Source organism: Diabrotica undecimpunctata, chromosome 2 (assembly GCF_040954645.1).
Source record: "Diabrotica undecimpunctata isolate CICGRU chromosome 2, icDiaUnde3, whole genome shotgun sequence".
In the NCBI taxonomy this organism is placed as follows: Eukaryota; Metazoa; Arthropoda; class Insecta; order Coleoptera; family Chrysomelidae; genus Diabrotica; species Diabrotica undecimpunctata.
In genome coordinates this window covers 126037652-126050292 of record NC_092804.1, presented here as the reverse complement: position 1 = coordinate 126050292, position 12641 = coordinate 126037652, and the positions used below count along the sequence as shown (strand labels likewise).

The following is a 12641-nucleotide window of genomic DNA, read 5'->3' as shown; positions in this document are numbered from 1 at the left end:
AAGAGCAAATGGATGGTCTGAAAAAGAAAAGGCTGTAAACCTGACTATCGCTCTTCGAGGAGATGCCTTAGATGTGCTTCAGACCATAGCCGTAGAGGAGACCGATGATTTCGAACAACTGAAGAAGAGGTTAAATATGCGATATGGCCACGAACATTTGGAGCATGTATATCAGTCACAGCTTAAAAATCGTAGACAGAAGAAAGATGAGGCTCTTCAAGAATATGAGGTAGATATTGCCAGATTAGTACGATATGCTTATCCAACAGCTCCCGAAGACATGATGGAAAAATTGGCCGTGCAAACATTTATTGATGGTCTTCGTGATCATGAAATGCAGAGAACACTGCGATTAGCTCGTCACAAGACGCTGGTTGATGTCCTATCCGCCGCCCTCGAATACGAGTCAGCTACGCAGGCCTCTGGCGGGTACAGTAAAGTTAGGACTGTAAAAGAGGAAGAAGATGAAGATAAACTTGACCAGCTCGTTAATATGATAAAAAGCATGACATACAAGAAAACGAAGACCATCAGATGCTGGAATTGTGGCGAAATAGGACACGTACGAAGCTCCTGTAAGCACCCTAGGTACGACGCAAATCAAGAAACTCACCATCAGGAAAACTAGAACGGGTCAGCCTTAGGGGGGCAGCTTCGACCCAGAACTTTTCCAGAGACCCTCTCATACTAATAGCTTCTTTGAAATGTCGTGAAGATAGTGTATATGTAGATGGAGACATAAATGGTAAAAAGCATACGTTGTTGGTGGATACCGGAGCGACCAGAACCATTATACGCCCGACAGTTATAAACAGCCGAAAGAAACTGTTACCAACGAGGTTACGACTTCGGACCGCTACAGGTGAAAATGCCAACATTCATGGAGAAATCCAGGTACAATTGGGAATTGGGGCAGAAAAGTTTGTCCATACTGTTATAGTTGCTGACATCGAAGAGGATGTTATATTAGGAATGGACGTAATGAATATGCATGGATTCCAATTGGATTTTAAGAATAAGGTAATTAAAGTTGGCAACGAGGAGGTATTTCTCCATCCACATAATGACAACACTGTGCAAGCAGCCATTACAGAAGATACAGTCGTGCCTGCGAGAAGCGAAACGATCATAGTAGCGCGACTACAGGGAATTGTAGACGAAGGGAGACCTGTTATGATGGAGCCTTGGAACCACGACGATGAGGTTGGCCGTGGAATCATAATTGAAAAGGAATTGGTGACTTCGGCTAAAGAAATTCCTGTGAGACTTATCAATGTCAACGACTACCCAGTGACCATAAAGAAAGAGACAAAAGTAGGAACTTGTGTACCTGTGACATCCATAATCCGTCAGGCGACAACATCTGATAATTCCAACGACAAATTCGACCAAATGGTTGCAGTTGCAGGACAGTCTCTAAATCAGATGGAGAAAAGGAAATTAAGGGAATTTCTTCGGCAGTATCGTCATATTTTCGTACCGAAAGGAGGGAAGACGGGAAGAACTACCGTTGTTAAGCATAAAATTGATACTGGTAATGCTAAGCCAATTCGTCAAACAGCTCGACGATTACCACAGGCGAAAAGAGAGGAGGCTGAAACGATTGTTCAGGAAATGAAGAAAGACGGGGTGATAGAACCTTCTACGAGCCCATGGGTCTCTCCGGTGGTCCTGGTTAAGAAGAAAGACGGAACGACGAGGTTCTGTGTGGATTACCGTTTGCTGAACAACGTTACCAAGAAAGATAGTTATCCTCTGCCTCGGATCGATGACACATTGGACACATTGGCTGGAAGTAAATTGTTTTCTACTTTGGATTTGAAGTCTGGATACTGGCAGGTAGAAATGGACCCAGTCGATAAAGAAAAGACAGCCTTCACCACAGGATCTGGATTGTGGCAATTCAACGTTATGCCATTTGGACTTTGTAATGCTCCTGCGACATTTGAGAGGCTTATGGAAAATGTGTTGAGAGGGTTATCTGGGAAAACATGCCTGGTTTATTTAGATGACATAATCGTCTTGGGGGAGACATTCGAAGGCCATTTGAGGAATTTAGAAAACGTTTTTAATCGACTTAAAACTGCCCAATTGATGTTAAACCCCAAGAAGTGCCAGCTATTTCAAGGTAAAGTCAATTATCTGGGTCATATAGTCAGTAAAGAAGGAGTGGCCGTGGATAAGGGAAAAATCGATTCCATTAAGGAATGGCCAAAACCAACTGACAAACATCAAGTGAGAGGTTTTCTTGGACTATGTACTTACTACCGGAGGTTTATTAAGAAGTTTGCAGATATCGCTAAGCCATTAACGCGACTTACGGAGGAAGCAAGAGATTACCGCTGGGATACAGACTGCCAAAATGCCTTTGAGACCTTGAAAAAGCATTTAATAACAGCACCAATTTTAGGGTATCCACTGTCAGAAGGAGAGTTCATCTTAGATACAGATGCAAGTAATGTGGGAATTGGAGGAGTGCTGTCTCAGATTCAAGGAGGACAGGAACGAGTCCTCGGATATTTTAGTAAAGTTCTTTCAAAACCTGAGCGGAATTATTGCGTCACGAGAAGAGAACTTGTGGCAGTAGTGAAATCAGTAGAGCACTTCTATCAATACCTCTATGGAAGGAAGTTTTTAATCCGAACCGACCATGCCGCCCTTAAGTGGTTGATGCAGTTTAAGAATCCAGAGGGTCAGATAGCCAGGTGGATCGAACGACTCCAAGAATACGATTTTAAGATTGAGCACCGAGCCGGAGTTAGCCACAGAAACGCTGATTCTCTTTCCAGAAGGCCATGCCCAGCAGAGTGTTCCCACTGCAACAAAACGGAATCCAAGGAAGCAGCAGTGCTAAGAACGACGATTGTCAACGACGACTGGACGCCTACTAAGATAAGGGAAGAACAAGAGAGAGATCCAGTTATACAGAAAATCCGAAAATGGAAAGAGGAAAACCGTCGACCACCTTGGCAGGAAATATCAAACCTATGCTCAGTAGTTAAGACGTATTGGGCCCAGTGGGACTCATTTATCATCGAAGATGGCTTGCTTAAACGAGTCCTGGAAAATGATGACGGTTTAGAGAAGAGAAGACAGTTGGTGTGATCCCAAAGAGCAGAATAGCCGAAGTACTTCGTCAGTTACACGACAGTCCATCGGGAGGGCATTTTGGTGTAAGGAAAACCCTTCAGCGAATTCGGGAACGGTTTTATTGGATGAACAGTTCCGACGACGTAAAAGACTGGTGTAAGAAATGTACTATTTGTGCTACGAGTAACGGGCCTCACCGGAAAAGGAAAGCTCCTATGAGACAATATAATGTTGGAAGCCCGTTTGAAAGAATAGCTTTGGACATTGCAGGGCCATTTCCAGAAAGTGAAAATGGGGGCAAGTACATGTTGGTAGTAATGGATTACTTCACTAAGTGGGTCGAGATTTATGCACTTCCAGACCAGAAGGCCGCCACCGTTGCAGATAAGTTGATCCAAGAATATATCAGCCGATTTGGAGTGCCTTTGGAGATCCATAGTGACCAAGGCAGGAACTTTGAAAGTGATCTATTCCAAGGAATATGTGATAGACTAGGCATGAAGAAAACAAGAACTACCGCGTATCATCCGCAATCGGATGGTATGGTAGAACGAATGAATAGGACAGTTGGCAAGTATTTGACAAAGATGGTGTCCGATCATCAGCGAGACTGGGACCAATACCTTCCGTTCTTCACAATGGCCTACAGATCTGCTGTTAACGAATCAACGGGCCAGACACCAGCCAGAGTCCTATTCGGACGCGAAATGCGACTACCTTGTGATCTAGAATTTGGGTGTCGACCTGGAGAAGATGTAGCAGGTGAAGATTATGTGATCGAATTACGAAGAAGAATGGACGGTGTACATGAGTTGGTCCGTTCCCACCTTCAGATCGCTAGCGACCGAATGAAGAAACGGTACGATACACAAGCCGAAAAGGGTTGCTTTAAGAAGAACGACAAAGTGTGGCTGTATAATCCCAAGAAGCGAAAAGGTTGTTCTCCCAAATTGCAGCAGTTTTGGGAAGGTCCATACCTCATCATGGAGAAGATCAACGATGTCATCTACCGAATAAGCAAGATTCCGAGGGGAAAGCCGATGATAGTACACCATAACCGGCTGGCGTCTTTCGAAGGTGACCACGACGTAGATGAAGAAGTGGAAGTAAACCAAGTCCAAGACGTGTCTGACCTCACGTTTGAGGAATTCATGGGTGCCTATGGAGGTACCGGTAAAGCAAGACATGGTGTTACCACTGAAGAAAAGCAAGATCTACTCGCGCTCCCCGATGACTACTCGCTGGCCCTTACCATCCCGGCCAGTATCAAAGACGCACCAGGGTTGGCATCCGTCTTTCGAAGGAAGTTTGGTCGAGTTGCAGAACTTCAATGCCAGGTGCCAGCTCCCGGTAAAACCTTGAAACTCCAAGATGCATCACGTTACCTTTTCTACCTGGTAACAAAAGACACTGCCCGTGACCAACCTACCTACCGAGATGTGTGGGAAGCCTTACTTCAATTGAGAGAGCACGTACTAGAGTCCGACGTGCAAAAGTTAGCCATGCCAAAGTTGGAGTGCCGCCAATTAGATTGGAGGGTTATCCGAAATATGGTGGAGGAGATCTTTAAAGACACCGAAGTCCAGGTGTTAGTCTGTTGCAATCCGCATAGTTACTGGTGCGGAGAGAAAACCGTCCCTTGTCATTTTTATACAACTGGAAGTTGTAAAAGAGGGTCCAGTTGCCGATACCAGCATACAGTTCCGGTTTCAGTCCCGACAAGGTTCCAGGAGGAACCATCTTTTAAGAGGGGGGCAATGTTACGATAATTATCCTGGCCTAAAATAACCGTAAATATTATGACTAATGTGTTCTGTTTTTAGATTTTACGAGAGTATTCTATTAGCCGGCAGAAATTTACCTGAAGGCACCTTCCAGAAACGGTCGAGCCGATGTAAAAATACCCGTTTGCCTTACCGTTATAATTTCGCCGCTAATCGAGAAGGCTGTTCGATGATTCTAGCGTGAAGGCAATGGCATATATAAAGGACATTTTATTTGGAAGGAACAGTTAATTCTCAAGACCCGCGCTCGCGAATTTGTTACGTACGGATATAATAAATTATTGTCAGATAAGTTAATATAAATAAAGATATAAATTAAATCCGTAAGTGTTATAAATATTGAACCTTTTAATAAATTCACAACAATAGAAAAAAATTATTTTTAATAAAACTAATAATAAGTATTTCCTCCATTGGCCTGTATGCAAGCCTGTAGGCGATTTGGCATGCTGCCGATTAACTGGTCGAGCTGGGCTTGCGGAATTCTCTCCCATTCTTCATGAGCAGCATCTTTAAGTTCTCGAAGTGTAATAGGGGGATTGTTACGCTTCTTGATGCGTGTTTTGAGAATGTCCCAAGCATGTTCAATAATGTTTATGTCGTGGGAATTCGAGGGCCACTGTGATGTAGATATTCCTTGTTCTTCAATAAAATTTTGTACTGCTGATGTTCGATTAGGAGTTACGTTGTCATGCATAAACACAAATTCATCACCTACTGCCCCTCGGAATAGACGTACGACAGGATTTAAAACTTCCTTGATGTATCCAGCACCACTGACTCTTCTCTCCAGAACCAGAAGTGACGTCCGTGTACCACTCATAATACCACCCCAAACCATAATACTGCCACCTTCAAATGGGACACACGGTTTAGCTGTTTCTAGTGGGGCTTGTCATCCTGGGGCCCTCCAAACCAGTGTTCTTCGCGAATCAGATACCAAGTCAATTTTTGACTCATCAGAGAACATCACGTTATTCCAGTTAGGATCATGATGCACCATTTCTCTAACCCATTGCAACCTTACTATTTTGTGTTGGTAAGTTAGTTTAGGAACACGTAGCGGTCTTCTACGATACAATTTTACTGCATTTAGTCTGCGTGTTATTGTTTGCCGTGAAATATTCAGTCCTGGAAGCCTAGAAATTTCTCTGGATATACCACTTGTAGATTCCAGACGATTTCTACGAGCTATAAATGTTATTTGCCGCTCTTGTGCTGCTGTTGTACATCGATTTCTATCACTTCTGGGACGATTCTTGACGTCATTTTTATCTTGGAATTTTTTTGAAATTTTCGATACAGCACTCTGAGTAACATCAGCAATATTCGCGATATTACTTTAAATAAAGTCCTGTTGTAACGAAGCAATTACTCTGGATCTGTCAAAATGAGATATCATGTTTTTAGGCATTTTTAAACGGCTTAATTCAAATTTAAACAAAGATTTAAACAAAAACAAAGAAAAATTTTAAGACTTAAATAATATGTAAATACGCTAAACAGTTGAATGTGACCAAAATCATACAAAAACAATTCAAATTTTTTATCATTTTCATTTAAAATCCCTCTAGAATAAATATCAACAACAGTTTTAAAACCACCATAGGCGTAGATGTATTATTTGTACGTATTCCAAACTTTTGGACATGTGTGTAGTCTAAGAAGGCAGAATATATCGAAAAATACTTCGCGGACAAATGCAGGCATTGTATAAAAATTATTGAGCACCGGAAACAGTTTTGCACAAATTACTTTGTGGTAAATAAGGTTTTTAAAACGGGGCTGGTTTTAACAACGTATTCATTGCATAAATGATGATAAACTACCATTTAAATTCATAGAGACATCTGTGTACCGGAAAAAGAAATAGAGAATTTGTATAGAGAAAAAAAAATAGAGAATTTTACCACTTCACTCGATTCAACGTATCACCCTGAATTACCGTATAATAAAAGAACGAACACGTGCCAGGAAAATCTTGCAACACAACGAGAAATAAAGTTTATTGCATGCTATTTATTTTGATGGTAAAAAAACTAAACAAAATATAAAAATAATATAGAGATATACAACAAAAACAAGCATGTTGTATCCAAGTCAGGTTCTATATATTTTGTAACTTAACATTTTGTCTAGCATAGCAAAGAATATTAAAGAAACTGTTATGAGTTAAGTTTTCAAGAATACCTAAACAGGGTTTATGTAATTCGTTTTTGATGATAAAATTTCGTGTAAAATTGCCCGTAAAATTTTGAGTTTGTTTTTTTATTGGCTTTTGACTCTTAGTTTCTTAATTTTGGTTTCTGTGTAAATGTTATTTCTGTATTAGTTGGATTTTAAGCTAAGTTGTTAAAAAAATAACAGAAAAAAAATTTGAAACCATATCATGGTTTAAATTCTGACTACGGTTCTGCGTCAAGGTATTGCCCTTATAAAATTCCGCAATTCTCTCTCGTGAAGAGTATTCCCCATTTTCGTTATTCGCAAGAGCACGATGAAAACGTAATAGCTTGGATAGTTGATTAAAATCGAAAAAATCCTGAATACTGGCAAATGCGAATTAATGATGGTTCTGAAATCGTAGATAGTCTCTCTGGAAACCTGTTGGAGATTTGCAAAAGTATAAAACACAGATTTAATTTTCCAGAAAATAGACTTTTCTGCTCTTCAACGTTGACGATGGAGAAGCCAATATTCTGTAATGATATTGGAGAGTTGATAGAAACTGGCGGTGAATAGTTGGAAATTAAGGTATACGAAATATTGACATTGCAAATAGCTTCTTGCAAAGTAAGCCATTGCGAATTGTATAATACAATAAAATGGCTTATTCGCTATATTGGCATTTTCTTATATAAATAGTATTTGTTTTAATATAGAATTTAGAATACTTACCACAAGGAGCGAAAAGAATTGGCAGGAAAATGTTTTGTGAGCAGTTATAAACTTTGTAGATAACAGTAAAGTTCTAATAATATAGGATATCTGTCACCAGTCTAATAATATATAAGGTTTATTATTGGGGGTGAAGACACCATTCTAATAATATATAGGATAATTTATTATTGGAAGCTGTAATTAAATCTAATATACCCCTCTAATGAATTGTCTCCACTCTGATAATATGTTGTCACCATTGTAGAAGACGTCCGTTCAATCTCCCTATCAATGCCTCTACAATCCTTAGGGGATACTTATCCCTGCGAGCGGGGCAAGGCTTACTGGCTCCACTAGTCTGAAACTGACTGGTTTCGCCCTCGCGGATTTACAAGAGGGTAGAGAAATCTTTTTGGAAGGGAAGGGGATCAAGGACTTCTCGGTCTCAGGTCCTGCAAAGAGTGAGAGGCTATGGGCTTACGTTAGAAGCCGGAGCACTGCATAGCGAAATGTGTATCTCTTCTAGTCTCGACCTGTAACGGCTAGGAATAACAAACAAATTTCGAATTTACAATGTATTAACTAGACTGTACATTACAAATATCAGTTATGACAAAAATGTTCGCTCAGGCGCGAAGGGAGACGAGAAGAAACCAGCAAGGAATTAAAGATCAGACAATTTCCGTATTATTAGATATACCTGGGGTTAGTATATAGAGATCTTAGTTACCTCTGCGTATCTAGGCTCTAGCTAGGGAATACGCCTCCAGTCTACCGGGATTTGAGATTTCGTACCTTCGAACCTCCAGTTGCCGACACTTTATACGTCACACTACCCCGTCGAGTTAATTAACGCGTCCACTGTCTGCGTACCTCCCGATCTCCACACTATCGCGTGGAGCTGCTGCGTGAAAACTTCCCACTAACGCGGCTCTCGCGTGGGGCCCTCAGGCGCCGCGCTACTACTGTCCGACTGACCAACTTCTGTTTGTTTTTATGTATCGCCAACTCCTCCTTAGATTCATTATGTCACGTATTCCATGTGTTAAACGGGATCACGCTATGTAAAAACTTCTTACTCAGCACAATTCTTCTCACTTGTTTAACAATTCTTACCTTGTATTAATTTCCAACAAGGTCTAAGTGTCGTAATTTTTTTAAACATTCAGGCTTGTGTTAAACTGGGTTAATCGTTTTGTTTTTACTTTGGAATGTATACGTTAAACTGTGTCGAATTTAATCTTTATTAATTTGGAATATATAATAATTACTTAAATAATTATTACTCTTTACTAGGCTAATTACCTCTTAATTTTTCCTTCTTTATTTCCTTGCTGTTTACATTACAAAGTTTCTTTTTAGTTTTAAATTAAAAAATCATTTATGATCACATAATATATAGCCTATTGCTACATTTGTTGTAGTAGGTAAAACGTTAAGCCCCAAAGCATAAACGCGCACCTTTCGTCTCGGACAAAAGGATTTTTTTTACTTCTGACATCAAAGTTATATTGGTTTTTGTGTGTGCATGATAATTTGACGTTCTGATAATTAAAACAAGGAAAAAACAGTGTGGTCATTTTTGATACACACGGTCTGGGGATAAAATTTTTTGTTCTTGGTTTTACTCCACACCATGAGCACCAGGTTGTCCCACACAGTTTTTAATGCATGAACAAAATATATTGCAACAAATATACATATTATGATATTCTATTACATTAACTTCTTAACAGTACTTGCATGGGTATCAAAAAAACACTTAATGCACATAAAAGTAGTTGAGGGGCAGCCTGGACAATATGTATGTACTTTTTTAGCATATTTCATTGCGGATTGCCTTCCATCATGTTCTGAAAAATATTTATAACAAAGTGTGCATCTTCCTCTATTCTCTTTTTCTATGATGCAGTGTCGGACGGATTGTTCTTGTTGTGGTGTTGTGGAAAAAACAGTGTGGTCATTTTTGATACACACGGTCTGGGGATAAAATTTTTTGTTCTTGGTTTTACTCCACACCATGAGCACCAGGTTGTCCCACACAGTTTTTAATGCATGAACAAAATATATTGCAACAAATATACATATTATGATATTCTATTACATTAACTTCTTAACAGTACTTGCATGGGTATCAAAAAAACACTTAATGCACATAAAAGTAGTTGAGGGGCAGCCTGGACAATATGTATGTACTTTTTTAGCATATTTCATTGCGGATTGCCTTCCATCATGTTCTGAAAAATATTTATAACAAAGTGTGCATCTTCCTCTATTCTCTTTTTCTATGATGCAGTGTCGGACGGATTGTTCTTGTTGTGGTTCGGGAGCACCCCTAGTGTGTAGCAATGACAAAACTATTTTTTCTCGGAAAGAAGTAATAGATATTGTTTTACCCGTAACATATTTGTAAAGCACATGCACATTGACAACTGCCGTATTAGTCAAAAGTTCGATAGCGACTTTCCGGTACCACTTGATACTTCTACGAATGGGAGAACTGTATGCTGCTTTTTGGTCCGAAACATCAATAAAGGCTTTTGCTGCATTGTATTCGACAACAGTCGATGGATTAGTAACAGGTCCCCGTTTAGTCTTTACTTCAATCATTGAAGGAGGATTCTTAGTAGTTAGAAAAAGAACGTCTCTCTTATCTTTCCACTTGTTGACGATAACTTTTGTGTTGCTCTGTAAAGATTTAATTTCTCCTCGTTTGAGCTTGACATTTACGACAGCTTTTGGATTGTGTTTTCTGTTGGCGCGTAATGTACAAACTAAATGTGTGCTTTGTCTGTTTAACTCGTGTGCTAGTTCAACGCTTGTATAGAAATTATCTGTGAATAATGTTCTTCCGGTACCTAAAAGAGGTTGCATGAGTTCCATAACTACCCTAGAAGCTAAGGATTTCTCTGATGGTATTTCTTTTCCCCCGTAAAGTTTCACTGCATATGTACAACCTTCAGGTACACAAAGTTTAAACAGCTTGATCCCATATTTATGCCTTTTTCCAGGTATATATTGAAGAAAACTTAACCTTCCATGAAAAGGCACCATTGTTTCATCAATACACAGAGAGTTGTTAGGCGTACAAATTTTCTGAAATTTACTATTCAACATTGTTATAAGAGGTGAGATTTTGTATAGTCTGTTATTTAGTGGAATATTTTCATTATCGGAAATGTGAAAACACTGTAAAAGGACCTCGAATCGGTTCCTGCTAAAACCGCAACTTTGAGAAACCGCATTTTTATAAAGTGGATTGTTGCTCCAATAGTCTCTCAGCTCTGGTTTCTTGTCTAATCCCATCCACATTATAACGGCTAAAAAACGAAGTAATTCATCTCTATCTGTGTCTTGCCATTTGCACAAAAGCGAATAATTTTTGATGGTCTCATTTATAATCCCCTCAAATACTTTCTGTTGAGCATACCTATATTAACAAATCTTGAATTTCATGATCAACAAATACTAAGTAAAAATCAATCGGTTCATGACCACGTAGTTGATCTTCGTCAATGTTAAATCCTGGACTATCAGTAAATTCAAATTTATGTAGTTCTTCCGGGTCATCTATTTCTTTCCACATTATTTTATCTGCTCTTAAATTAACATCGTCTATGTTGACGATTCCTTTAGTTTCTCTGGGTTCTAAATAATGAACAAATCAATACAAAATATAAAATTGCAAATAAGACATCTTACCAATTACTAAATCATCGACTGCATTAGAAGGACCTACTTCGTTATACATCTTTTGTTTCTTTCTTGGTCTACTAACATCGTCACCCCTTTTTAAAAAGTACGAAAACAATTAAAACACCAATCTATACTATGAGCGAAATCAGTTAACTATTACCACTTTATCAATAGAATTACTGGGCCCAGTTTCTTCATCACTACTCGAATAACGTTGATCACTATCATTCCCTTGATAAGCAGGATCGTCGTCAGAGTCATAATCTGATATATTACAATCACTGAAATCAGATTCTTCTAGTATTCGACGAAGTTCATCTTCTGATAATCCTTTTTTGTTCATTATATGAAGATATTGATACTTTTCTACTGCAGGAAATGAATACAATTGTCGCACACGATAATACCACAGTGGAATAAAAATGTCAACAAAAATCCTAACCTACAAAAACTAGAGGCAGGTTTTACCAGACCCAGACAAATTTCTGTTTTCTATAGACCAGACCTTTCTAATTTATCATATAACAACACAGAAACTGCGTCCCTCACATGACCACAGTCTCTTAAACACGATAATATACTGAGGACAAATTGGTACACATGGTCTGTGGTAAAACCATGCTGTGCACCAGTGTGGTGCACATGGGGTTTAACGTGTTAATCTGGAACTTAAACTACATTAGCAAATTACGCTTTCCTTAATATACATTCGAAAATCTCAATAAAAATTATCTACTTATCTAGACTAGTTTCCCATCATATAACATACAGTAACTATATCTGAAATTCACCTTTCCAAATCCAATTTGACAACTCTATATTGAAGGATCAAAAGTATGTAACTTCTTCTTAAGATGCTGTCTCCATCGGTAAAGGTTGGCAGCAATTTCAGGGAACTGTGCATTATTTTATCTGGATCTGGCTTCTCGGACTTAGTATTGTTGTTCGCAGCGATCCATGTATTAATCTATATTGTGAATTGTCTCCTTTTTGTCAGCAATAAAAGTATTTAAAACTCCTTATTTCTCAAGCACCAATTTTTTTTCATTTCGTTGTGCTGTGTTATTATTACTGTTTCATACCATGGAAGTTAAGCGTTTACTTTGTATTTTAATTTTTATTTGGCAAGATTTTTAGTTTTTCTTAACTTCTAAAATTAAAAATATTTGCTTCATTGTGTAGTAGCAGCAA

The 12641-nt window shown here is 38.9% G+C and overlaps 1 protein-coding gene across 2 annotated transcripts in view; it reads left to right on the top strand.

The window, feature by feature from the left end:
• LOC140434852 (5-hydroxytryptamine receptor 1-like) overlaps window positions 1-12641 on the top strand; it is a 1076278-nt gene that overhangs the window by 100177 nt on the left and 963460 nt on the right. The window lies entirely within an intron of this gene.